Source organism: Balaenoptera acutorostrata, chromosome 12 (genome assembly GCF_949987535.1).
Source record: "Balaenoptera acutorostrata chromosome 12, mBalAcu1.1, whole genome shotgun sequence".
NCBI lineage: Eukaryota > Metazoa > Chordata > Mammalia > Artiodactyla > Balaenopteridae > Balaenoptera > Balaenoptera acutorostrata.
This window is the reverse complement of record NC_080075.1, coordinates 39,399,294-39,427,012: the sequence shown is the minus strand read 5'-3', so window position 1 is coordinate 39,427,012 and position 27,719 is coordinate 39,399,294. Positions and strand designations below refer to the sequence as shown.

General features: G+C 37.2%; 1 protein-coding gene across 7 annotated transcripts in view; it reads right to left on the bottom strand.

Annotated features, from left to right (window-relative positions):
• VPS54 (VPS54 subunit of GARP complex) overlaps window positions 1-27,719 on the bottom strand; it is a 150,463-nt gene that overhangs the window by 80,257 nt on the left and 42,487 nt on the right. For 3 of the 7 annotated variants that reach the window (XR_009009908.1, XM_057558188.1, XM_057558191.1), the window contains exon 1: window positions 23,025-23,432. The exons of 1 other annotated variant lie outside the window; for it this stretch is intronic. The gene's annotated coding sequence lies outside the window, so the exon portion shown is untranslated. Of the gene's footprint in view, window positions 1-13,512; window positions 13,619-23,024; window positions 23,433-24,075; window positions 24,149-25,003; window positions 25,097-27,719 lie in introns of those variants that run through there. 3 more of the 7 variants (XM_028168407.2, XM_057558190.1, XM_057558189.1) reach the window with 3 other exon arrangements.

The window sequence follows — 27,719 nt, the reverse complement described above, 5'->3', positions numbered from 1 at the left end:
CACTGAGACCATACGAAACAAGCTGCTAAGAAAAGAACAAAGATAAATAACTTCCTCAAAGTTCCGGAACAGAAAGCAAAAAACAGCATGAACAAAGGTTAAGGGACATGGAATAATCATAAGACTACGCGGAAACTGACTTGGCTGGAGTGAAATGTTTGCTGACAAAAATGCTGACAAAAGTACTGACAAATAACTCATATTTACACACACACACACACACACAAAGACAGTATGGTCGAACTACAGGAGCCAGTAGAGGTTTTGGGGAAAAGAGTACTATGATGAAAATATCCAGGAAAATTAATCAGGGTATTGGTTTGAAAGCCATCACCGGCCCATTGCATTTATATCCATATATATTAAGTGTACAGTTGTTTCTGTATAAAAGCATTTGCATATTTAAGAAGAAGAAACATTTAAGAATGTTTCCTAAGGATAGGAAACATTGATAACACAGAAGTCTGTACATTCAGTGCTTGGTAAAGACAATTCTACATGTGACATTAAGTCTGTTTAACTTTTTTGTTAATTTCATCAAATAAAATGGCTAAAATAAACACATTTTGACACTTAAAGAAGTAGGCTACAAATATATGGAAAATGTGTTCATGTCGAACACCCACTGCTTGATATCAGGTAAATTAAACATTGATTCCGACAATAGCACACTACAATTTCAATGTATTCTATTTACCATCATGTTGTTTTACCAGCAAAAAGAAAGCCTAATTGACATCTTAGGAATCTAGAAATACTTGGGGAGATGGGGACTTGTGGAAAAACATTTCTAGACTCCTATAAGTTACTTCTATATCTGGGTGGGGAAATTAAAATGGCTTATTTACTCCTTAAAGATTCTGAATTGGGAAAGATGCACAAGTTTTCTGGTTTTTTTCCTACACCCCTCCTAATTCTTATGAAAAGAGGGACAATCTCTAGCTATAAAGGGATTATGTACAATTAGGGTACTGCCTACATGGGTGAGCCCCAATTTCTATCCATCTGACTCTCAAATCCTCTCACCATCCTGTGTTTATTAAGATGATCTCCCCACAGTAAGAACCAAACTTTGTATTAATAACCACATAACACATATGATGCAGATACTTGGTAAGTGCAATCATTGGTAATAAAACATGGCAGATTTATTCACAAAGCATGGATGTATAAACAAATAAGCAAATCTACATGGCCTCTAAACCAAACAATTTCAGCAAAGAAATAATCTTTCATAAGAAAGTTTTAGTGTAAGTGAAGAATAGTTTGTCTACCCAGAAAAAAACAAAAAACAAAAACAGAATACAGGAAAAAGGAAAGCTCTCAGCACTAAATGTAGGCAACCCCTGATTTTTAACACTTCCACTTGTAACTACCATCTAGATACAAATTGGGCATTTGACCAGTGGTCACCAATAATGAGAATCTATAAATAGATCCACCCTTCTTCACATGGTAATCTTCTCATAATTATATCATTACCATACTCAAATATTTTCTCTTGAAGTCTTCTTTGGTTTCTTACACTTAGTCGCTGTTTATTTCTATTTTTGCACCAATCATACTGAAATTTTGGTTTTCATATAGGTCTTTCCTATTAGACTGTGAACTTCTTGATGTTTCCATTTTCCTGTGTATTCTACATGCCTAACACAGTTCCTGGCACACAGAAAATATATTATAAATATTCTATAGATGAATGAAATGGGTAGTATGTAGAACAGATCAGAAGAGAGAAACATTAGTTAGACAACTACCAATAATCCTTGAGTGAGTAGATAGAAGCATGGGTCTGGGCTGATGAAGAAAGGAATAAACAGACTAATTCGTTCCAAAAGAAAAAAACGGCAAGGATGTGTAAATCAGAAACATTTGATTTTCTTTCTTGTAGCTCAAAATATCTTTTTATGCTAAAAGTTTAGTTAAGAGCTTCTATTTAAAAGGCCTAGAAGCACTGTCACTCCAGAAGCAATGAGCATACCAAGTGCTCAGACCCTGGTTTCTAAACACCATTCCCCACAAAGAAACAATGGTTCTTTAAAGAAATAGTTGGGCTTCCCTGGTGGCGCAGTGGTTGAGAATCTGCCTGCTAATGCAGGGGACACGAGTTCGAGCCCTGGTCTGGGAAGATCCCACATGCCGCGGAGCAGCTGGGCCCGTGAGCCACAATTACTGAGCCTGCGTGTCTGGAGCCTGTGCTCCGCAACAAGAGAGGCCACGATAGTGAGAGGCCCGCGCACAGTGATGAAGAGTGGCTCCCACTTGCCACAACTAGAGAAAGCCCTCGCACAGAAACGAAGACCCAACATAGCCATAAATTAAAAATAAATAAATAAATAAATAAATAAATTAAAAAAAGAAATAGTTGACTCCAAACCTGAAGCACAGAAAGAACAATTTGATCATGAGAACACTAGTGTCAGAAAGCAAGGAAATGCCCTAAGACCAGTAGGATCTATCAAAGGGGCCGAGAACCAAGTTAAAGGGGCTCCCACTGACCACATTTAGGACAAGTTGAGTGCTCAAAAAAAAACCCAAAAAAACCCTGAGTGTAGCATATTGAACAAATACAAAATAATGAATCTATAGTGTTACTTGGGGGGAGGGGGATGAGGAAAAGGGGGTGGAGTGGGAGAGAGGAAAGGAAATCTCTTATTTATAGAAGAATGCCAGTAAATGTGAAGAAAAGACTGATATAGAAAATCACCATTTTGTAACCCCCAATGTAAAAATCAATTTAGGAAAAAATCATCAATGTATGCTAAAGCTATTAGGTGAAAGGCTGTTCAGAAACAGAAAATTCACCTAGTGCCAAAGTATTACCTCACAGACTACTTTGCAATGCAAAGGGGAAAAGGTATCTCTAAAATGGAAAGATCTGGCTGTCACCACCTTAATTAACTAAGTCATCAAACTTGGCATCATTCAGAATAATAAGACAACTTGATATTATGTGATTCATGAAATAACAATATGAAATAAACGTCATCGCCTATGAAGCATTCTCACCAAAAATGTTTAACCCAATCTAATCAAGCCTCTAGACCAAGGGTTAAGCCTTTTGTCCTGTGGATTCCTTTGGCAGTCTGGTAAAGTCTACAGAACCTTTGCCAGAATAATGTTTATAATGCATAAAATACATAAGATTACAATGGACAATTATACTGAAATATAGCTGTCAAACTATCTTCTTAAATTTTAATACAGTAATATTTTTGCTTCTTGATTATGCAAATTTATCCTAATTTCTAAGCAATAAATGAGCATAAATATTTTGAGATAAATTTAATATGATATGAAAACATCTGAAATTTCTCTTGGTGACAAAGTTATAGGTAGTGCTAATACCCCTGTGAAAGGTTTCTTACATTCACAATGAAAGGAAATGCTAAAATTCAGTTAAGGTATGGCTGCTCAACCATGGCACCACTGACATGGACATTCTGATCTAGATAATTCTCCCCCTGTACATTGTAGGACCCTTAGATGCATCCTTAGCCTCTATCCACTTGATGCCAATAGCAGCCTTGCACCCAGTTGTGATAACCAAAAATGTCTTCAGACAAAGCCAAACGTCCCTATGTGGGGGAAGAGAGGAGAGAGGACAAAAATCACCTCAGTTGAGAACCACTGAATTAAAATAAAGATGTAATTTTTTCCCCATCCAAAGTTCAGACTCTCTGTATTCTATTCACAGACCCTATAGAGTATGTGAACTGAAGGTTAAGTACCTTTGCTCTAGACCTACCTTCCAGTCTAAGAAAACAGAGGGGAATAGGATAGTGAGATTTAAACCACAACATGGGGAAACAAACAAACTGAGAATGAGACACTCTACAAGAAAACTGGCCTGGAACTTAGATGAATGTCATTTTTAAAAGCTGGGGAAGTATTCTATATTAAAATAAATAAAGAGACAACAACTAAAGGCAATACGCAAGCCTTGACAGGATGCTGGTTAAAAAAGAAAAAAATGCCTCTAATACACTCTTGGAACAATTGGGAAATTTTGAATATGGATTGGATGTTATATGAGATTTTGGAATTATTATTAATTTTCTTAAGTGGATTGATGGTATTGAGATTATGGGAAAATGTCCTTATACTCAGGACATGAACAATAAAGTATTCAGGAATGAAACATGATGCCACCTACAACTTACTTTCAAATGATTCGGCAAAAAATACACACAGATAAACAAATACAGCAAAATGTTAAAAATGGTTTATCTAAGTCAAGTACATATGACTCTAACATGTTCTATTCTTTCACTTTTCTGTATGTTTTGTAGTCTTCACAATAAAAAGTTGGGGGAAAGAAACTATATTTTTCAAACATTAAATAGATAAATAATGCAAAATATAAATATCAGAGAGAAGGAAAAATATTAAATTTGTAACTGTTAATCTGCCTGAAGATGGCATTCTTGTACAACTTCAAATATGGAGGAAAGAAAATCAATAAATTTCAATCAAGTTTTAATGCTGCAGAAGAATACCATATATAGAAACTAATTCCTCAGAAGCTGAATGAGAAGGCAGCTGAGACGGACATTTACCACAGGCATTACCCAGATACTGTGTAGAAATCTCTTCCCTTGCTTCTACACCATAATATTAGCTGCTTACAGAGAACAATGATATTACAAAATCATTTACAGCCAACTCTGAACTACCTATGAAATTGCCTATTACAGGTAAAGTAATAGCAAAAGTCTATTTTTTCACCCTCTACCAAAGTGGTTAACACAGATATACTAACTAATCATTTTACTTCCCTTCTATTCTTCACAAGTGATACCCTACTTTATAATATACCTTACTTTATAAAACCTAAACTTGCCTGCCCTCTATCGACCTTCTATCATAATGTGGTCCTCTAACTGGCCTCTCTGCTTTCAGTCTAGACCATTCTGCACATTGCTTTAGGATTAATCTTATAGAACGTTTTCATTCTGTCATACTTCAGCTCAAAAACCTTTGCTTTCATTTGGAAAGTTATTCATTACTTTCCAAACAAGTGCCAAGTTTTACAAGCTGGTACTCAAGGATTTCCACAATCTGATGTTTACCTTCCTTTCTAGCCTGATTTCCTATTACCCATGGATAATCTCTATTCTGGATAGGGTGGTCTAATTGTCCCTCTAATCCATCACACTATCAAGGCTTCCTTGGCTTTGTTAAGGCTGTGTCCTTCCTAGAATATTCATACCATCCTTCTACCTATCCAATGCCCCTTCTTCCTTCAAAGGTCATTTCAAATTTCATTTCTAGATTACATATATTAAGAAAACAAATATACAAACACTCCAAAATATGAACAAAAATAACCTCAGCATTATTTTTAAGAGTGAAAAAGCTGAAGCAAACTCCTAAATAAGAAGGAATTGGTTATTTAATAAGCTATAGTATAGCAAATGGATTACACTGTCATTAAAAATAGGATTGCAGACTTCACATCCACTAGGATGGTTACTATCCAAAAAAACAAAAAACAAAACCAACCAACCAAACATCATCAACAACAACAAAAAGTGTTGGCAAGGATGTGGAGGTACTAGAAGCCTTATGCACTGTTGGTGGGAAGTAAAATGGTGCAGCCATTTCAGAAAACAGCATGGCAATTCCTCAAAAAAGTAAAACTAGAACTACCATATGATGCAGCCATTCCACTTCTGTGTATATACCCAAAAGAACCGAACGCAGGGTCTTGAGGAGTCATTTGTACATCCATGTAATAGCAACATTATTCATAATAGCCAAGAGGTAGAAGCAACCCAAGTGTTCACTAACGGATGAATGGATAAACAAAGTGGTATATATGCACAATGGAGTATTATATTCAGCCTTAAAAAAAGAAGAAAATTCTGACATTTGCTATAGCATGGATGAACCTTGACAACGTTATGCTAAGTGAAATAAGCCAATCACAAAAAGACAAATACTGTATGATTCCACGTACATGAGGTACATAAGCAGCGAAATTCACTGAGACCGAAAGTAGAATGTGGTTGTCAGGGGCCAGGGGAGGGAAAACAGGGAGTTGTTGAATGGATTATACTTAAAAATGGTTAAGATGATAAATATTATCTTATACATATTTTCTACCACAATTAAAAATTTTTTGAAATACGATTGCAAAATATTTAATAACACAAAAATGTTTAACATATATTGTTAAGTGGAAACAGTTTTCAAAGTAGTATGTCAGTATGATCCCAATTTTCTAATTTAAAATAAGCATACATATTTCCAAAAAAAATATTGCACGGACATATACCACAATATTAACAATGGTTACCGCCAAATGACAAAATTATAAGAAATTTTTATTTGTTTGTGCTTTTTTGGAACTTTCCAAATGTTTTCCTATGAAAACTTATTACTTTATATGTATTAGTCAGGGTTCTCCAGAGAAACAGACCCAATAGGATATTTATAAGAGAGTTATTCAAGGAATTGGCTCACCACCCAGTTGTGGCGGCCAAGAAGTCCCACAATCTGCCTTCTGCAAGCTGGAGAACCAGGAAAGCCAATGGTATAATTCAGTCCGAGGCCAAAGGTCTGAAATACAGGCGGCTGCTGGTATTAAGACCCGGAGTCCAAATGCCTAGTACCAAGAGCTCTGATGTATGAGGGCCAGATAATTCGAATGTCCCAGCTCAAGAGGAGAGAACAAATTCACCCTTCCTTTGCTTTTTTTGTTTTATTCAGGTCTTCAAAGGATTAGATGATGATGATGCCTGCTCACACTGGCAAGGGCAGATCTCTTTACTCAGTCTACTGAATTAAATGCTAATTTCATCCAGAAACACCCTCAAAGACACACTTAGAAATAATGTTTTACCATCAATAGTGGGCATCCCTTAGTCTAGCCAAGTTGACACATAAGATTAACTATGACACTTTATTAATCAGGAACGATGCTATTATTAAACTGCAAAAGTTCAGTTTCAGCCTTATACCTACCTCCACTATGAATCTTTCTAATGACTATAACCCTCAGAAAACTAGCTTTCCTTTGAAGTTGGAATACTTACGATCTATATCAGCAATTTACAAACTTTTTTGATCCTGTATCCCAACAGTTAAAAAAATTTTAAGCAATCATCATTTACAAATTATATAGGGTACAACTGTATTAATGCAGGTAATATAAAATTGTGCTAAATGGAACTTTCTTTAAAGATAGAAAAGGCTTTTAAAAATAATCTAGTTTATTAATTAATGGCAAAAAGTACCTTTTTACTCTATTTTTAATCGATAGCGATGTGATTTCACTATACCTCATTATTATTAAAAATCTTGATTTAAACTTTATGAAATGGTGATTCAAAGGTTTGGCTCTAAGTTCAATTTATTTTTATACCTGGCTTTTAATGCCTATTATAGAAAATTTAAAAAGATACTCACAAATGTATGTAGAACCAAATGGAAGAAATCACTGATCACACTTCCTAAACTCTCTATTTTGAGATTTTTAAAACAGGGTAGAAAACTCCAGTCTGGGTTTTTAAAGAGTTCATCATTTAACAAAATAACATAATGATGGAATATTTCTAAACATCTGTTTTCAAAACAGATTTACCATAGCTTGAGTGTTTCTAGAAGATCAACTACTATTATACATTTTTTTATTCATTATTTTAAAATAAAAACAAACAAAAACACCCTGTGGAAACAGATTTAATGTGTGCGTCTGTCTGTCTGTCTCTCTGTGTTTTGTGTTTTGTGTCTGTGTGTTTCACTATCTGGTTAAATATTACTGTCAGTCACATGCCATTTCTGAAAAGATCAGCAAATTTGGAATGCTTTTTCTTATTAAAAAAAACACAAAACATACATAACATAGTCTTAAGTTTGACGGCTATTTTGAGGACTTATATGTATGGAAGAGCTTGTACTAAGAGTAGGAGAATCCAACTCTGTGCTTTGTTTATTTGTGGTTCCATTGTTAGTATTCATCCAAGATGTGATTTCTCTTCAGGAATCATTTTAGGTTAATTAAACATTTTATTAGAGTTGGTTTAGTTAAAACTAGATAGCATAATTTGTAAACCCAATTAACTATTCATGTAAGGCTATTACATCACAAGGATGAACTAAGTGAAGGATACCACTCTTAAGCCCTTGAGCTTACTCATTTATCTGTAATTTGACTATCTGATAAATAAACATACAGACTGATTGAAGATGCTGGTATCAATCCTCATAATAAATATTAGTAAAGGTTCATTTCTTTTTTCTTTAGATAAAAAATGAATATTCCGGGGCTTCCCTGGTGGCGCAGTGGTTGAGAATCTGCCTGCCAATGCAGGGGACACGGGTTCGAGCCCTGGTCTGGGAAGATCCCACATGCCACGGAGCAACTAGGCCCGTAAGCCACAACTGAGCCTGCGCGTCTGGAGCCTGTGCTCCGCAACAAGAGAGGCCGCGACAGTGAGAGGCCCGCGCACCGCGATGAAGAGTGGCCCCCACTTGCCGCAACTGGAGAAAGCCCTGGCACAGAAACGAAGACCCAACACAGCCAAAAATAAATAATAAAAAAAAAAAAAAAAAAAATGAATATTCCTTAAACTGGGTGGAATCTTACAAAGGAGTTTAGACTTAATCCACAAGACTGTAGTGAGTCATTATAGACTTAAGACATGAGTGTTGAATAGATCACTCTAGGAGAGTATTAGTGAGGAGGGCCAAGTATAGAACCTAGGAGGACTCCAACATTTCTGAAGAAAGAAATGAAAGAAAGATATAAAGAAAAGCTTGTGATAAAGACGAGAAGGAACATCCAAGAAGGTGGGAGAAAAACCAGGGAAGAAAAATGAGCTCAGAATTGGCAAATAAAACACTAAGGAAAAAACCTCCTTTAGATTTGGAAATTAGGAAGTGACCACATCACATTGGGAAGCAATATCAAGTCCAATACAGGGGGTGGAAGCAGAATGCAGAGGATAGAGTGAAATAGGTAAGGAAATTAACACACAATGGCTATTGTTTCAAGAGACCCAATTATGAGATTACAAAACAGAATATATAGTACAATCTCATTTTGATATAAAAACTTTATATAGCTATATATAATATATGAAAAGGTATACGACAAAATGTTAACGGTGGTTATATAATAGGCTTTTCCTGACCACAGTATCTAAGCACATCCTCCCCTTACGCTATCCCCCATCCAACACACATATCCCTGTTATTCTCTACTAGTAGCATTATGGTTTGTGTACTTCATAGTACTTTCTCAAATTATAACTATTTATTTACCTGCTTATTTCCTGTCTCTCTCTCTACATCATAAAATTATATTTGTTTTATTCATCTTCCTATACCACACCCAGCACAGATGAATGCTGGATGAATGAATGAATAAATGAATGACTCTCATGGAAAAAGAGGTAAGCACACACAAGCCACTAACAATGTCTCATATAAGTTCATGTGTATTCAAAACAATCTAAAAACCTAAGTCGAAAATACGCTACCTTGTTTGTATAACATTACCTAACTTTCTAATATTTGATTCTAGATTTCTACCTTTCCTGTAACACAGTATAATATATTGGTTAAGAAAACTGGCCATAAAGTGAGTTAGATCTCTTGTCATTTATTAGTTGTGTGACCTCTGACAACTTTCTTACATTCCTCTCAGTTTCCTTGTTTATAAAATGGGACAGCAACAGTGTCTTCCTCATAGGAATGTAGTAACATTTAAATGAAATATAATTTACATAATCTATGTACTTGGCACATAGTAGACATTCAATAAATAATTGCAACTACTACTATTTATCATTATAAACATCTTAAGCCTTAACATTTGGACTGTGCCGTACAAAGTTTTAAAATAAATTTAAACTTTAGGCTTCCAAGTCTCCTCTATTGGTGTCCCTTGCTTGAGTGCCCCTAGTTTGGGTTGGGCGGGGGGAAGCAAACCAATATGGGCATATATAATTTACTGTCAGAAAAGTAGTCAAAGCATAGAATAGTGGTCCTCAAAGCCATGCCAGTAAAAGGAAAGAAAAAAGAGTAGTGGAAAATGATGATGAAGCTAGAATAAATAGTAGCCTAAAACAGAAGCAATTTTTGATAAAAACTGTGTTTGTGAGAGAGAAGAGGGATGATGAGGCAGAGAAGCTAGAAATAATGCTTTGGAAGACATTTGAATAAAGGTCAAAATTTAATCCATGGGAGTAGAGTGGATGAGATAAAAATTACAATCTCTGAGTTGGATGGGACTTTCAGAGATCATCTGGCTCAACTTTCTACCTAATATATGAATCCCTTCTACAAGGGGTCTTTCTGCCTCCACTTGAAAACATTCAGTAATAGAGAACTGACTACTTCAAAAGCAGATTATTACTACAAAACAACTATAATTGTTTTAGGAAAAAAATTCTCTCTTGTAGTAAACAGAATCCTGCTTCCCTGAATTTTGCATCACCGTTCCTAGTTCAATTACATTACAGAAATAATAGGGTAAATAATTCTAGTCGCAGGAAAGTAATATTACAAAGGAAGAAAGTGCAGAAAAAGAGGGCCAATGAGAGCTCAGAGCAAGGGGTGGGGCAAATACATGTAAGAGGTAAGGAAGAAAGCAATCAGAAAAACTATCCTACAGAAGCCAAGGGAGAAGTGTCCAGGAAGAAAGTGTGAAAAGTAGTGTCAACATTCTGCAGACAGAGAGGTCAAGAAGGTTATTAACTTCAGAAAGGATACTGGATTAGAACAGTCTTAGGACAGTGTTTGGGGCAGAAGCCATACCACAAGAGGTTAAGTAAGTGATGAAGTAACAAATGCAACAATATCAACATATTTTTGGTGATGAAAGAAAAGCGATTAGAGTTGAGCAAGAATTATTTAGGCCATGGGAGACTGGAGCACATTTACAGGCAAACAGCAAGAAATCAACTGAAGGGTGAGATTAAAAGAAACAAGAAAAAGTGGTGGAGAAAGGAGATGAGAGAGAGAGAAGAGTTAGAAACTCATGGGAATGGGATGGGGTGGAGAGGAGGAAGCAGAAAAAAAGATACAGAATCATACCCAGAGACTATGAGGCACACTGGGCTATGCCCCACCTTGAGAAAAACAGGACTTTGTCAGGCAGCAGTAAGAAAATGAACAAGCTGATCCAGAAACGTTGCCTTCCATCCTACTCTTCTGCCTAATGCCCTTATCCATGATGGGCAGGCAGATCAGCTGGGACTTGGGTTAACCTGGATTGCCTCACTCCTACCACTAGTTCTGAAAATTCTCTGAAGTCCTAAGATCAAGAGTGCAATGAAAATACGTTATCTATGAAATAAGGAAGGATGGCAGAGGAGAGGGAAGCAACAGAAAGACAATAATAAGATGAATTACATCATTACTAATATTTGACTAAACGCTACACGGTTCATAATTGCTTGCTTTATTCAGATTATTTTGTTGGTCTTCCTGACAACCTAGCAAGAAAAACATTTCTGAGTGAATCTGTGAATGAATGAATCATTGATCCCTATTATGTGGATAGAGAAATAGGTTCAAGAGTAACTTGGCTTCAAACCATTTAGCTACTTAATTGTGAAGATGCGACTTGCATTCAGATCTTCTGATTCAAAATTCCATGCTTCTGTCACCAAACCACACTGCCTCTCCGAAGAGAGAAAAAAAACCCCAAAAACCTATGTTTTTCATGACTGCCTCCCATCCATTTCAGGCACCCAGTGCTCTACTTTTGTGTCTTCTTTTTCTCCTTATCAGATCAATTACTGATCCAATAACAATTATTTAGAAGAACAAGTCCATCTTGTTGGGGTTTTTTTAAAGATTTTTTTTGATGTGGACCATTTCTTTTAAAGTCTTTATTGAATTTGTTACAATATTGCTTCCGTTTTATGTTTTGGTTTTTTGGCCGTGAGGCATGTGGGATCTTAGCTCCCCAACCAGGGATCAAACCTGCACCCCCTGTGTTGAAAGATGAAGTCTTAATCACTGAACCGCCAGGGAAGTCCCCTATGTCCATCTTGTATTAAAAATAAATGATAGTTGGGCTTCCCTGGTGGCGCAGTGGTTGAGAATCTGCCTGCTAATGCAGGGGACACGGGTTCGAGCCCTGGTCTGGGAAGATCCCACATGCCGCGGAGCAACTGGGCCTGTGAGCCACAACTACTGAGCCTGCGCATCTGGAGCCTGTGCTCCGCAACAAGAGAGGCCGCGATAGTGAAGAGGCCCGCGCACCGCGATGAAGAGTGGCCCCCGCTTGCGGCAACTAGAGAAAGCCCTCGCACAGAAACGAAGACCCAGCACAGCCAAAAATAAATATAAAAATAAATAAATAAATAAGATTATAATTAAAAAAAATAAAAATAAATGATAGCAATAATTAACATCTGATTGTGATCATTTCTTAAAGACTATTTTTTAGGGCAGTTTTAGGTTCAAATAATTTTATAAGACTGGGACTGCTAGAAAATTATTACTCAAGGAAAAAGACACTTTTCATCAGTATAATTTACTATTTTTGTTAACAAAAGGATAATTCCTGAGCTGCAATGAGGGATAAATACGCTACTATGGGTCATCAAGATGAGAAGACAAGTACTTATTTATATGATAGCATTAATTTGTTAGTATTTCTTGAAAGCCCAAATCTTTAGGTTTAAATTTTAGCTTCAGTATTAAGATAATTGTAAGCAATAATGTATATGATATACAATTTTTTAACATTTTAAGTACTTTAAAAATTACGATTAAACTAGATTCTGTCAGATGATAAATCTTATATAGTGGAGAAGTTTATTATTTGTGTCTTAGCTGTATGAAAGAAGCTTAACTATACCATTTACCAGAAATTGGCTCTTAAAATTCCAAAAATGTGGCAAGTGCTTTTTTTTTTTTACTTATATTTCCCAACACATGTGCATGCTCACATACAGATGCACATACAACATACAGATGCACATACAACATACAGATGCACATACAAACATTCAATAAGTAAAGGGAAAAATCACCTAAATAATCACATAAGAAAGATCTTTTTAAAGCCCTCAGAATGTGTACTAACACTATACAGGTTTGTGATTTGTTAAAAATAGATCTAAATTCACCAAGTAAGCAAGATAACTTCATGATCAGTCTTCAGAATAGTTCTTAGAATTTAAAAATTTCCTATAAATAAAATGACTTACAGATCTCTTTGTTACTCACATCACTCTGTTATTGGTCAAGTCAGTCATACAATCAACTGGGTCATTCCATCACTGGATGACTTGAATAATTATTTTTTTATACAGCAGATTCTTATTAGTTATCATTTTATACACATCAGTGTATACATGTCAATCTCAACCTCCCAATTCATCACACCCCCCCCCACCCCCCGCCGCTTTCCCCACTTGGTGTCCATACGTTTGTTCTCTACATCTGTCTCAATTTCTGTCCTGCAAACCGGTTCATCTGTACCATTTTTCTAGGTTCCACATATATGCGTTAATATACGATATTTGTTTTTCCTTTCTGACTTACTTCACTCTGTATGACAGTCTCTAGATCCATCCAGTCTCAACAAATGACCCAATTTCGTTCCTTTTTATGGCTGAGTAATATTCCATTGTATATATATACCACATCTTCTTTATCCATTCATCTGTCAATGGGCATTTAGGTTGCTTCCATGACCTGGCTATTGTAAATAGTGCTGCAATGAACATTGGGGTGCATGTGTCTTTTTGAATTACGGTTTTCTCTGGGTATATGCCCAGTAGTGGGATTGCTGGATCATATGGTAATTCTATTTTTAGTTTTTTAAGGAACCTCCATACTGTTCTCCATAGTGGCTGTATCAATTTACATTCCCACCAACAGTGCAAGAGGATTCTCTTTTCTCCACACCCTCTCCAGCATTTGTTGTTTGTAGATTTTCTGATGATGCCCATTCTAACTGGTGTGAGGTGATACCTCATTGTAGTTTTGATTTGCATTTCTCTAATAATTAGTGATGTTGAGCAGCTTTTCATGTGCTTCGTGGCCGTCTGTATGTCTTCTTTGGAGAAATGTCTATTTAGGTCTCCTGCCCATTTTTGGATTGGGTTGTTTGTTTTTTTAATATTGAGCTGCATGAGCTGTTTATATATTTTGGAGATTAATCCTTTGTCCATTGATTCGTTTGCAAATATTTTCTCCCATTCTGAGGGTTGTCTTTTCGTCTTGTTTATGGTTTCCTTTGCTGTGCAAAAGCTTTGAAGTTTCATTAGGTCCCATTTGTTTATTTTTGTTTTTATTTCCATTACTCTAGGAGGTGGATCAAAAAAGATCTGGCTATGATTTATGTCAAGCAAGTGCTTCTTAAAATATGACATATTTGAGATATTTTAAATTACTATGATTAAAAAATAATCTCTACTAACTTCCATCACATCGATCTTTGGTTGGACATTACAGTGTGGTTTTTTTTTTCTTGCATATATCAGTATTTCTAAATTGGGGGAAATCAAGTTGAAGCTAAAGGAACACAGAAAATAAGAACAAAGTTGTGCTAATCTAATTTGCTTTTTCCTTACATTCCCATTTGACATGTATGAGACCCTGGGCCTTGTAGGAAACTCTGAATACAGGTGTTTCCTGAAGTTCCTTATTTACTTTTGATTTAGTGACAAGAAGGAACAGTAAGAGAGAAATTTGGCCAGAAGGATAAAAAGTATATTTGTAATATTAAATTTACATATTTTTAAAAGGCTATAAGTACTATTTCACGGATGACATTCTTATCAGGAATAAAATCAGAAATATCCTCAAAAAACAACATAAATATATTTTTAAAATCTAGATGTTATTAAAAATAAAAACAATGTCTTTTTTCCCCAGCACTCATCAGAGACTTAATACACTAAAATAACATACTATAGCAGCCGCTGAAATTAATGAAGTGTTCACAGGCCTGGAACTGAATGATAAAACTGTACTGTGAAAAAAATCTGTCTCTAGCATGTAAAAAATTGAATGAAGTCAAAATATAACTTGGATGCTTTATTATACTCATTTAGGGCATTGATATTACTGTATTACTAGTGAAATTTTTGTCAAAGTGAATCAGATGAGAATACTGGTATTCTGTTCTTGGTGTCTTGACCAAAGATTAACAAATAAATCCTAAAATCACTCATTCAAAGTTACTGGAGGATACAAAAGTCTTAAATATGTAAACCAGTAGATACTTATTAACATGTCTACAAAAAGAGTAAATTTAAAAGAAAATCTGGGGGCTCCCCTGGTGGCGCAGTGGTTGAGAGTCTGCCTGCCAATGCAGGGGACACGGGTTTGAGCCCTGGTCTGGGAGGATCTCACATGCCGCGGAGCAGCTGGGCCCGTGAGCCACAATTACTGAGCCTGCGCGTCTGGAGCCTGTGTTCCGCAACAAGAGAGGCCGCGATAGTGAGAGGCCCACGCACCGCGATGAAGAGTGGCCCCCCCTTGCCACAACTACAGAAGGCCCTTGCGCAGAAACGAAGACCCAACACAGCCATAAAAATAAATAAATTATTTAAAAAAAAAAAAAAAAGAAAAACTGTATAATCGACCCTACCTTGAAAATAGTTGCTAAGAGAAAATTATATATTAATGTTTTCCTAAGAAGGACAAAAATGACACTAGGATTTATCCACTGTTTTGGGTTATCCCTGCCTTGCTTCTTTCTACAGTAAAAACAATCTAGTGTTAAGTCTATCTTTGTAAATAAAATACATTTTGTATCTAGATCTTTGAAGGGAAGGGTCTTCAAATAATCTAAACAAGTATGTACTCTATAAATGTTAAGTAATAATAAAGATGATGCTTTCAAGAAATTTTCTTTTTAGAGAAAACAAAGCAAAATAGCTAGAAACTCACCTGCAGTGAGTCACTAAGCGGTTCAAGAATGAAAATATTAAATGTTAGTTTGAGGTATAAAGTAAATAACTATAAAGTTTATAAACCCAAACCAACAATAAATTAGCATTTTAATTAATTACTGCTTGATATTACCTCTATACCTCCTCTCCCCACTGTTTGGGTCTCTTAGCCCAGTTCTGCCTCACAAGCTTCTCCACTTAGCTTGGATCTCATGGTCAATTACTTCAACAGTCTCCCTTGCATGTTCAATTCTCTCCTCCCTCATCCATCTTCAATACAATCTGCCTTTGCTTTGTTCCTGTCTGCAGAACACTGCCAGAGAAAATTTATGTAAAACATGCAGATTATACATTTATGAGTTCCAATCTCAGATGAGGCTCTGCTCAGCAGTCCTTTCACTTATTTATCCTCAAGCACTTCTATTTCCCAATCCCCACAGTATTCATAACAAATTTTCATTACTCTCATGTCCCCTAGCTTACCTCCATCAATTTCATGCTCAAAAAGTAAATGTCTACCACATAGCAATAAAAGTCCTCAGATATGACTTCTTCCATCCATATCCAAACGTACCTAATTCTCACCTATACACAACTCCTAACTTTCTGAGGTACAGTATAGGTGTCTACTCTTTTCCAGAGTTAATCCCCCAACCTGCTGTTCTTTTTTTTTTTTTTTTTTTCAGCATGTTATGCTTTATTATTTCAAGAAACGCAAAAATGCAACTGAAATGCAAAAAAAGATTTGTGCAGTGTATGGAGAAGGGGCTGTGACTGATCGAGCGTTGTCAAAAGTCAACCTGCTGTTCTTGATCTCATCTTTCTGCACTTCATCTGAGACCTTGTTCTATTAATTATTCTCTGACTCTCCTATTGCCAATCTCATCAATCCATCAAAAAAATGTTCAAGTACTAAATTAAAGTTCTTTCCTTCAACTCTATCTATTCAAGCTACTTCTTCTTGCCTCCCCTTCACTGGCAAACCTCTATTTTCTCTCTGGTCTACCACCTTAGTAATCCATCTTCCATCTTCACCACTCACTTGGCTCTGGAAAAGGTGAGGAATGACCTGATTTCTAAATTCAATTGCTTATATTCAGTCTTCATCTAACCTGACCTCACTTCTCTCAAAAATCAATGAAGGTAATAAATGTAGATGGAATGAAAGAATTAGAAAAATCACCCTTTGTAACCCTCCAATGCAATGACTGATTCAAGCAAGGATCATTAATGGATGCTAAAACCATTAGTTTAAAAGACTGTTAGGAACAGGATATTTACATGGCAATGAAGTATCACACTATCAATTATGTATTAAATAGTAGAGATCTGTCAGTTCTCACCTTTACCAAGTGATCAAGATGGAATCACCAACAGGGGACAGCCTGACATTATCTGTCTCCTGATGTGATAAAGTGGTAGGTATATATATTATCTGTGTGGTATTCTTGCCAGAAATATTCTACCAGAATCGAATCATAAAGAAACAGACTAATTCAGAATATGGAAGATACCTGAGGACAAATGCCTCTACTTTTCAAAAGATAAACCCAAGAAGAAAGGGAGACAGTGGGACTAGTCCAGATTAGGGGAGACTAAAGAGACATACAAGCCAAATGCAATGCATGAATCTTGACTGAATCTTGCATTAAAAGGAGAAAAAAAGCTATAATTTTGGGACAAATGGGAAAATTTAAGTATGGACTATATGTTGAATAATGTTATTGAGTAATTGTTGACATTCTTAGGTATCATAATGGTATTGTGGTTACGTGAGAGAATGTCCCTGTAACTGGGAGATGCATGCTTAAGTATTAGGAATGAAGCATCATAATATCTACATCCAAAAAAAAAAAAAAAAAACATCCTGTTTTCAGGTTTGGCAAAGGGGTGTGTGTGTGGTGTCTGCGTGTGTGTATGGGGTGTGTGTGTGTGTGTGTGTGCGTGTGTGTGTTCATTCTACTATTCTTTTGACTTTTCTGTGGGTTTAAAATTTTTCAATAATAATAATGCACCAATGAAGGCTTACTAAGAACTGAACATAAGTAGAAATGAGTCAGATAGATGAAGGGGAGAAAGGGTGTGATAAGGAGAACCCTTCAGGAATAGTGAACAGTAGTGCAAAGGCTTGGAGGGAAGAGAGAGCCTATTGCCAGAAACCACAAGTAATTCAATCTGTCTATTTTAGGGGAACAGGGAGTTGTGGAGAGTCACTAGGCTAGAGAGATAAGTTGGGAAAAGAACTTAAATGAATTTATAAATCTGTTAAAGGAATAAGAAATGTGGGTTTCATCATGAGGAAAGTCACAGAAATAATTTAAGCTGAGGAATGATATAATCAAATTTGCCCTTAAGAAAAATCACTGATTATAGCACTGAGAACGGATTGGAGAAGACTAATACTAGAAGAGACCAAATAGGAAACTTGTAATAATGTAGGTGAGAGATGACAGTAGCCTGAACTCAGATAATGGTAGAGGAGACGGAGAAAACTGGATAGATTCAAGGTCTTTCTCCACTTCTAACCTCTTATCAGTATTCCATACCCAAATTTGTAACTGCCTACTGGGCATCTTCACCTACAAGTCTCAGAGATACCTAAAATTCAATATATCCAAAACTTAAATTCATTATCTACCATCTTTATCCACCCTCCCCCACCTGCCAAAAACGTATTCCTTCTCTAGCTCAGTTAACAACACCATCTATGTAGTTTACCAAGCTAGAAACACTAGAGCCAACTTAACTCTCTGACCTCTCCACATTCTTCAATGTCTATACCAACTTGAACTGTCCTATGGATTCTACCTTTAAAATTCATCACAAATCCATCCCTTGCTCTCCATTCCAACTGACACTGCTATAGTTTAGGATTTTATTTAGCCAAACTGAAAAACAAAACAAAATAAAAACAAAACAAAACAAACAAGGGCACAAACTTTCTTGACATAACTATTATGATTTCAAAATTTTACTTTATTCACTCCTCATGAGAAAAACATCATAAAATATGATGAATTACCACAATATTCATATACAACCCTTAAAATATGAAGAAAGGCATGAACAGTAAATGAAGACAGAAGGAATTAGTCCCAGCAAGGTAACTGATCCAGATAACTATAGCTTACTCTTGATAAGGCTAAAACTTTTTGTATAAGGCACTTATGAAATTTTTAATTCTTAAATTATACATTTTTATGACTTTTCAAACAGCATATTTTGAAAACAAGGTAACCTTTTCTTTATAACTTAATTTCACCATTTTAATAATCAGTTTTATACTGTGTTGTAATAATGATACCCTCAGGTGCTACTGAAGGAAGTCAGTCTGCCCCTAGTTGGAAGAGCTCCAGATTTTGGTGATAATACTAGTTCTTTTACTAGTTTGTTAGCAATATATTCTTAGAACTTCTCTCTTCTCCCTAGAGAGGCTGTCAGCAGTTACTATTCTCTGCCTAGCTTTCTATATTCCTGCTTTGGCACCATCTAATTTGATTCTTCTGAAGCAAGTAACTCTTTTTTTATTAATTGAGGTATAATTGACATATAACATTATATTAGTTTCAGGTACATTAACTAACTCATATAGTATTTTACAGTTGACATAGCATCTTAACACACATTACCTCATTTAATTCTCACAATAACTTTATAATACAGGAATTATCACTATTCCTACTTTATAGATGAGAAAACTGAGGCTCAGAAAGATTGAGTAATTTATCTAAAGTCATAAGGCTGGTAAATAGCAAAAGTGATTCCAACTTTTCAATCTTTTCTTCTTTCATCACCAAATTAAGCTTGTTATAAAGAAATTAGAGTCAAAAGGGGCCCATAAGAAAAAAAAAAAGATGAGATTCATGTACAAGCTTTGAATTTTTCTGCATCACAACATACACTATTAATTAATTAAAACACTTCAGCTTACTTCTCTCCTTTCTTCGCAGTTGAAGCTACCAGGAAAAGAAATCTAGATAGAGAAAATACTATTTATGTATTTCCAATTTCAAAAACCTATGCACCAGTAACGAACAATTCAAAACATAATAGTTCAAATCTGCAGTAAAGTAAGGCTGTCATTTTTAGGAAAAAATTTTTTTACTTCAGATTTGAAGACAACTAAACAGACTAAAGAATATCTGCATTATGTCACAGATTTCCTTTTAATTTTCCCTCAACCGCCTCCCCCTGCAAAGAGAGAGAATTGCTAGAGGACCTAAAGTTTAATCTAATCCACCAAACAATGCCCACTGAAAATATTTTCCAATCTGGTGGGAGTCAAGAACATTTGCTCAGGCCCTTACCAGAATCACACAAACCACAGGATTAGAACATTACTGATATGTAGGGTCAGATAATTCTTTGTTGTGTGTGTGGGGTAGGGTGGAGTAGGACATGTCCTGTGCATCCTAGGATATTTAGCAATAGCACCCTACCCTCAGTTGTGACAATGAAAAATGTCTTCAGACACTGCCAAACGTTCCTTAGAGGGCAAAACTGCCCCTATTTGAGTACCACTGGTTTAGATGTTAGGGTCCTGGGTCTTTGAAAAAGGAGGCCTCCAACCAGCCCTGTATAATTTTTAAAAATTAATTTTGTTTTTAAAATTTGGAGTTTTAAAAATAAGATGGTAATAGTACAAGAAGATAGCTAAATAATATATATGCCATCCTCCTTTAGGTTAAAGCATTTTAGAGGATTTTGTAACATGAATCGCATCTACTGTCACCTCTTCCCCTCCATCCCAAAGTTGGGGAATGTCCAGTTCTCTCCCTACTCTGCTAGTAAAATGTCAAATACTTACATACATATATACATACATACTTATATATACATAGGATCTAAACAGTTCTAACTTGCAAATCTCCATTTCTTGCCTTACATTGTCACATTGTGGTTCTTGAGCCATGCATTCTAGAGATTCAACCTTCCACTCTTCAGATTTCCTCATCTGGTTCCTGCCATCTATTTGCGAAGCAATCAGGAAGTAAGCTGATGACCTTTAAGATCTTTTCCAGCCCTAATATCCAATGGCAAAAATACTCCTTCAACTTTTACTTACTGACTCCCAGCTGACTAAACTACCTCCTGAGATCACTTAAGTCATTCATTCTAACTTTTTTCTTTCTCCACTCTTTATAGTAATCCATGAGGAATACAACCAAACAGTATATCAACTGTTTAAAACATCACTTATTAATACCAGTGATCAGTTGATTATTTCCTGTCTAAAGCTATTTTAAACACGGAAATTAATCTTAAAAGAAAAACTTTTCAGGGAGCTGATACTATTTATGAGTGAACCACCATTCACTCATTGAGAGGGAAAGTATATTAGTGGTTGCCTCGGTCTGGGGCTGGGGTGGGGAGTTTCTTTTTGGGGTGATGAAAATATTCTAAAACTAGATTATGGTGATGGTTACACAACTATGTAAATATACTAAAAATGGATGAATTTAACACTTTAAATAAGTGTACTTTTACTCAATAAAGTATGTAAAAAGCTAAAAGCAGGAAAATAATTTTAATCAACTTTTACTGATAGGAAAGGAATGTGATTAAGAGCAAATTCTGCAGTTTGCCATTTCAAGAGTTATGTAAGATTTGATTTTAATTCTGACATAAAAACTTAATACCTATTCAAAAATAAACTTTAACTTTTCCAGAAAACAAACATATGCAAATTTAATCATCTTTTCTTAGTAAACTTTGGATAATTTAAAAGCAACGGAAAACACTTCAGAAAGCCCAGTGTTAGAGTAACAATACCTCTCCAAGACCAAAATATATTAATATCATCAACAAGAAAATGTGAAGTCTTTATAGTTTTGTAATGCATTCTTTATAAAGAAAACCATAAAACATTTATTTCTTTTAAAAGTGATCCTCAGATTGTAATGTCTGTCCTGATAGTGCAATAATTCTGAAATTAGCAGAGCATAATTTTAAAACAGCCAAATCACAATAAAATCGCAAACATCTAATCCCTCAAACCACAACTATCAATCGCCCAAAATTTGCACACATTGATCATTTTTACCAAAACCTATCATAAGCAATGATGACCACTATGAACAATCCAGTAATACCTATTTCTAGGAAATCAGACTCTGCAATACAAATACAGTCAAACAAACAAATCCCATCATTCCATATGTTCTATCATAACTGCTTAGAAGTCATTAAGGCTCTGAAGGTACTTTTCCAACTAGAACACTTCATCAGATATAAAAGTCAACCTGACTGTCCATCAAAATCTGCAGTTTAAGTTACCACAATAACACATATCTCAGTATACTATCATGACATCACTTGCCTTGTAAGCATTTACTCTTAAGATAGCCGTGGGGTTTGACAAATCAGATATAGAACCAATTAAAAGCAAAACACAAAAACATTCCAATATAATTCTTCGAAAGTAACGAGAGCCCCAATAAAGACCAAAATAAAGCTGGTGAAAGGTGAACTTTAAAAAATATTGCATCCCGGGTCAACCAAAATTCTAAAAATACCATCCCGAACTCAGTACACGGACAGACCAAGTGGTTAATTATAATGGGCAGGCAAAAGTTCCCTTGTCAGCGACAGGAGGGCAGGGAAGGCCTGCCTTTGTACCAATGCAGAGATGGAAAGACACATAACTGAAGAAAAATTAATTACTGAACAAATGATTGCGAGCTAAATTGCCAAACTGCAAAACACCGAGTTATTTTCTGGGCTGGCTTTCGCCAGGAGGAAAAAATGAGTTTTTTAATTTAAATTATTCCAGTAGGATCAAAAAGGGGTAAGGGCCCGGCTAGAAAAAGAAAGGGAAAGTTTGGGGGCAGCGTCTAAGGCGGGTGGTGGAGGTTCCACAGCCCGGATCCCCGAGAGGGGAGAGAGGGGTGAGAGCGGCGTCGCGGCCGCGGGCTGGAGGCGAAGAGCACAGCTGCCGGCCCCGATCCCGGAGGGAGAGTAAGAAGGAAGAGGAGGTGGTGGTGGCCGGGAAGAATGGAAGCTTCGGCGCTGGTCAGTTGTGACCGAAACTCCGCCGGCTCCGGCAGGGGAGGAGACAGAGGGGGTGGGGTCTCGGTCCTCCCTCTACAGGAGGTCGGGGTGAGGGTGGGCCGCGAAGCGCTGGAGGCCGCGTGCGGCCGGCCCGACACCTACCTGCGGGTCCCGGGCAGCAGCCCCAGAGCGAGGCCTAGTGCATCGCCGCCGCCTCCAACCCTCCACGTCGCGCCGAGGCTGCTGCTCCGCGGCCGCCGCCGCCCGGAGCCCGGCTGGGCCCGAGCCCGGCTTCCCGCCCCCGCCCCGCGCCGGCTGGCTAGTCGGCTGGGGGAGCACAGGGCCGCCCTCTCGAGCCCAGCTCCGCTCGGGGGTGAGAGGCGGCAGCGGCGGCTCCCTCACGTCTCTCCCGGGTGTCCTGTCAGCCAGCAGTTTCCCCCGGGTCCGCAGCGCCGCCTCCGCCGCTGCTGCCACCGCCTCTCCCACATCCCCGGCCTCCAGAGGAGCCGCCGCCGCCGCCGCCGCCGCGCCGCGACCACTACCCTAGCGCTTCTGCTCCCTGCTCCACTGCTTCCCCTCACCCCGCCCGCCCGCCCGCCCGCCTGCCTGCCTCGGCCCGGGTAGGTCCGGGAAGACAGTGTCCGAGGCCGCAGTGAGGCCGCCGCAGCCCCCAGCCCACAATCCACCGCGCGGCTCCGCCGGGGCGGGAGGCCGCGGCCCGGACCGGGAGTAGCTCTCGCCACCTCAGGAGAGGGCCGGGGCCGGCGCTGGCGCCGCCGGCGTTCCCCCGGAGCGGGGAATACCCCGCGCGGCGGCTTGGCGCCTCCTCTAATCTCTTGTAATAGTCCTCCAGGCAAAGAGAGAAACCCACGCTGAACTCGACTTTTCCCCACGACCCTTCCCCCACCCCGAGGCGCTCTCGGCGGCAGCCAGGTGCCGCCTGCCGCCTTCCCAGGGACGGTCCGCGACCCCTCAGGGTTGGCCTTCGCCCACCCCCCAGACCAACTGACTCCAAACATCCCTCAACCACCCAGCGCCTATTAAAGGAGATACCTCCACAACATTCCACCTCTCCTTTCACCCCCTCCAAAGTGAAGGCTGCTCAGAATTTCCCAGTTAAGTGTCCTTTGAAAGGTTTAAGGTCACCCCCTCCCCAACAATCCCCTGGACGCTGGAAACAGTGCATTGTCTCTCTCTCGAGGCCTTCCCTCACCAAGTTCTTCTCCTAAGTTTTCCCCTAGTTCCAGGTCTTCCTCCCAGGCACCTATCAAACTTCTCTGGCACTGAAATCAGTTATTCCTGCTATTTGACTGAGATGCTTGAAGTGTGTGTATATTATTAATACCTCCTCCCTGTGATTCTCAACAGTAATCCAATTTAGCCGGGTTTCAGAGGGCTGGTGATCTTAATCCAATAAAATACAATCCACAAGAAAGGGAATGTCTTAGGATATTTTTTAAAAGAGAGGAAAGGGCCATTTGAGTGCTTATGTCTTAATTTTAGGAAGATTTCTTTCAATTTTGAAATTATTTCTTTGCCTAAAAATATCAAAGTTTCAGGCATTTATAAGACACTTGGTGTGTTTTAACAAATCAAAAGTGAAAATATAAGTCTTACCTTTGGGGATTGAAAAAAAAAATGTTCCAAATTTCACTTCTAAGAAGTCACTTTGAAAACTGCAAACATAACTCTGTGAAATAATAATTCACACACTAAGGAGCTAAAGTTGGGGGAAGGGAAGGACAAAAGAGAAGGAAGCAACAAAAATAGCTGAGAGGAAATTCTTACAGTATGTTTTTCAAATTCAATTCTCTACAGTTTTGTAATAAGGAGAATGAGAATATCAATCTCCAATATGAACTAAATTTAACTTTAAAATTAGAAATCCTCCTGAATCCCCAATCTCATATAAAACCAGATGAGTTTACATTATGAACATATCAAGGAAAGACTCACCAAATTTCATCAAAGGCCAGAAAGGAAAATAATTCACTTTAAATCTAGATCAGTTCACAGATTATACTAAGAAATATAGCAGGTTCCTATATTTTGGAACCACATCAGGAAATCAACAATAGTTCAAAAGCTGCCTTAAACCTGGCAGTTTGGCCTTTTAAAAAATATTTGCATTTATACCCCACCTTGTTTCAAAGAGATTCCAAGTTGCTGTAGTTGGCACTTGGGTTAGACAATAGCCATGAAGTATCTCCCAGACACTAGAAGAAGACAGACTGGTTTGCTTTCCTCATTATCCATCTGTAGATAACATACCATAGGAAGAAAATACACACTGAGTATTGCACTTAGTTCTTTCAGGGATCCAGCATGATTTGATTTTTACTTTTCCACAGAACAGTTCATAATCATGAATCTAAATGTAAAAGTAAATGCTAATGATCAGGTTTGCCAAAAATAAAACAAAACAAAAAACTGTTAACTGGACAAGTAATTTAATTTAGAAGTAGATAAATTTCAAATTAATTAATATGTTCACTTGTTATCCCTTGAATCATTTCAGTATTAAAAAGAAAAGCCAATGGTGGTGTGATGAATTGGGTGATTGGGATTGACATGTATACACTGATGTGTATAAAACTGATGACTAATAAGAACCTGCTGTATAAAAAAATAAATAAAATTAAATTAAAAAATTAAAAAAAAAAGACAAACCGAAAATAAATATGCAGAGATATATTATTAGTGTTAATTTCCAGGAAGCACAGATCACAGAAAATTAAGGAAAAAATGGATAGAAATAATCATTGCCCTCAAAAAAAAGCAAATATGAAGACAATATTTAGCTACCCTATTACTAACGGTGTATCTAGCATAATCTTTATTAAACCTGTTGAGAATTATGAATGGTGATAGTCATCAGGGTCATATATTCTCACTAGATGGACAATGGGCAAATTTTCTAATGCTGCAACACCTATGAAAGGCCTACGTTATGTTTGCTGTATGTTCAGCACATATTTGTGTATGGGGCAGTCGTGAGGTTAACGTGTTTATCAATCAGTGAACACCATTTTTAATGACTTGTTTGACAGAAACTATACATTCACATGCCAATATAAGTACAGAAGGGAAAGGGGACACTGGTCAAAGGAACAATCAGAAAAATCATTTTGCAGTTTAGTTGGACATGAGCACTAGCCCCTCTTTTTTCCACAGTAGCAAAGCTTAAATCTATCAGATGGAAACCCAGTCAAGTTCTCTAACCTACTCTATAGCTACATATGTAGAGTTACATTGTGTGCTTTCTATGAATTACCATTGGTAAGCAAAGTCCACATGTACTCATGCACTGAAAGTATTATGCTGGTAGTAGTTTCATCAGGGTTTTGTTTTTTGATCCAATGCCCTGAATTACTTAATCCATCATATTTAAGCTATTGTAAGACGTTACAGCGTTTTTAAATCACAATTTATAACAATATGATAAAACCTGAAACTATGTTTTAATATTTCTTCATATCTAATGTGGGACCATTGGAAAACTTTCCAATTTACTCTGCATATGGTGTAAGACATTAAAACTAAATGTGTGGATAAACAACACTAGAAATGTTATAATATTTCACGTGATAATAATACACTCAGTAATTGTTGGGAGTAATATATAAGTTTTCAATATTCCATCATTGTTTTTTTAACTTTATTTATTTTTTATACAGCAGGTTCTTATTAGTTATCTATTTTATACATATTAGTGTATATATGTCAATCCCAATCTCCCAATTCATCCCACTACCACCACCTCCCCACCCCCCATCCATCACTGTTTGTATCTTCTAAATCAGCTGCTTGATTACTTTGGAAACAATTATTTAACTCTGTTAAATTGCCCTGTTACATTTCTCTTTGACACTGATATTCCACATTTTCATTTGATTACCATAATAGCAACTACCATTTACTAATAATTTACTGTGCTCCAAGATAGGGAAAACCAAGGTAGCAGGGTGTATTAGTTTTCTATTGCTGTGTACAAATTATCAAAACTTAGTAGTTTAAAATAACACATATTTATGATGTTATAGTTCTGTGAGTCAGGAGTCTGGGCACAGTTTAGCTTGGTGTTCTGCTCAGGATCTCATAAGGCTGCAATCAAAACATCAGTCATGCTGTGTTCTCATTTGGAGGCTTGACTGGGGAAGAATTTGCTTCCAAGGTCATTCATGTTGTTAGCAGAATTCCTTTTCTGTGATTGTAGGACTGAGAACCCTAGCTTCTTGCTGTCTGGGGGCTGCCCTCAGCTCCTAGAGGCCTCCTGCAGTTTCTTGCCATATAGGTTTTCTCACTATGGCTGCTTACTTCATCAAACCAGCAAGGCATGTCTCTAAACTCTAAAGTGAGTCACCTAGCAATATAGAATGATATTCTATCTTCACCATGTTCTATGGTTTAGAAGCAAGTCACAAATTTTGCTCACACTTAAGAAGAAGGAGTTACACAAAGTTTTGAACACCAGGAAGTAGGAATCATGGGGGCTACCCTAGAGTCTGTCTACCACCTGCAATGATTAATTCCACAGGTTTTGGAATTCAGCTAATTTTGGGTTTTTCAACCTGCTTTGACACTTTAACTATGTGATTTTGATCTCAATTTCTAATCCTTTGTTTCTTCATCTGCCAAATAGGAGTAATAGCCTCTTCACAGTTTATTTTTCTCCAATGTAAAGTGACGGTAATAATAAAGTTGTTGTAAGGATTAAATGAGCATTTTAGCAAAGTAACTTATAACATGAAAGGCTCAATAAACACTTGTTATTTTTCTTCCTTTTCCCTCCTCTCTTTTTTATTTTGATCTTGGTCTCCTAGAAGTCCCCACTGTCATTTCTACTTTCAATGGCTA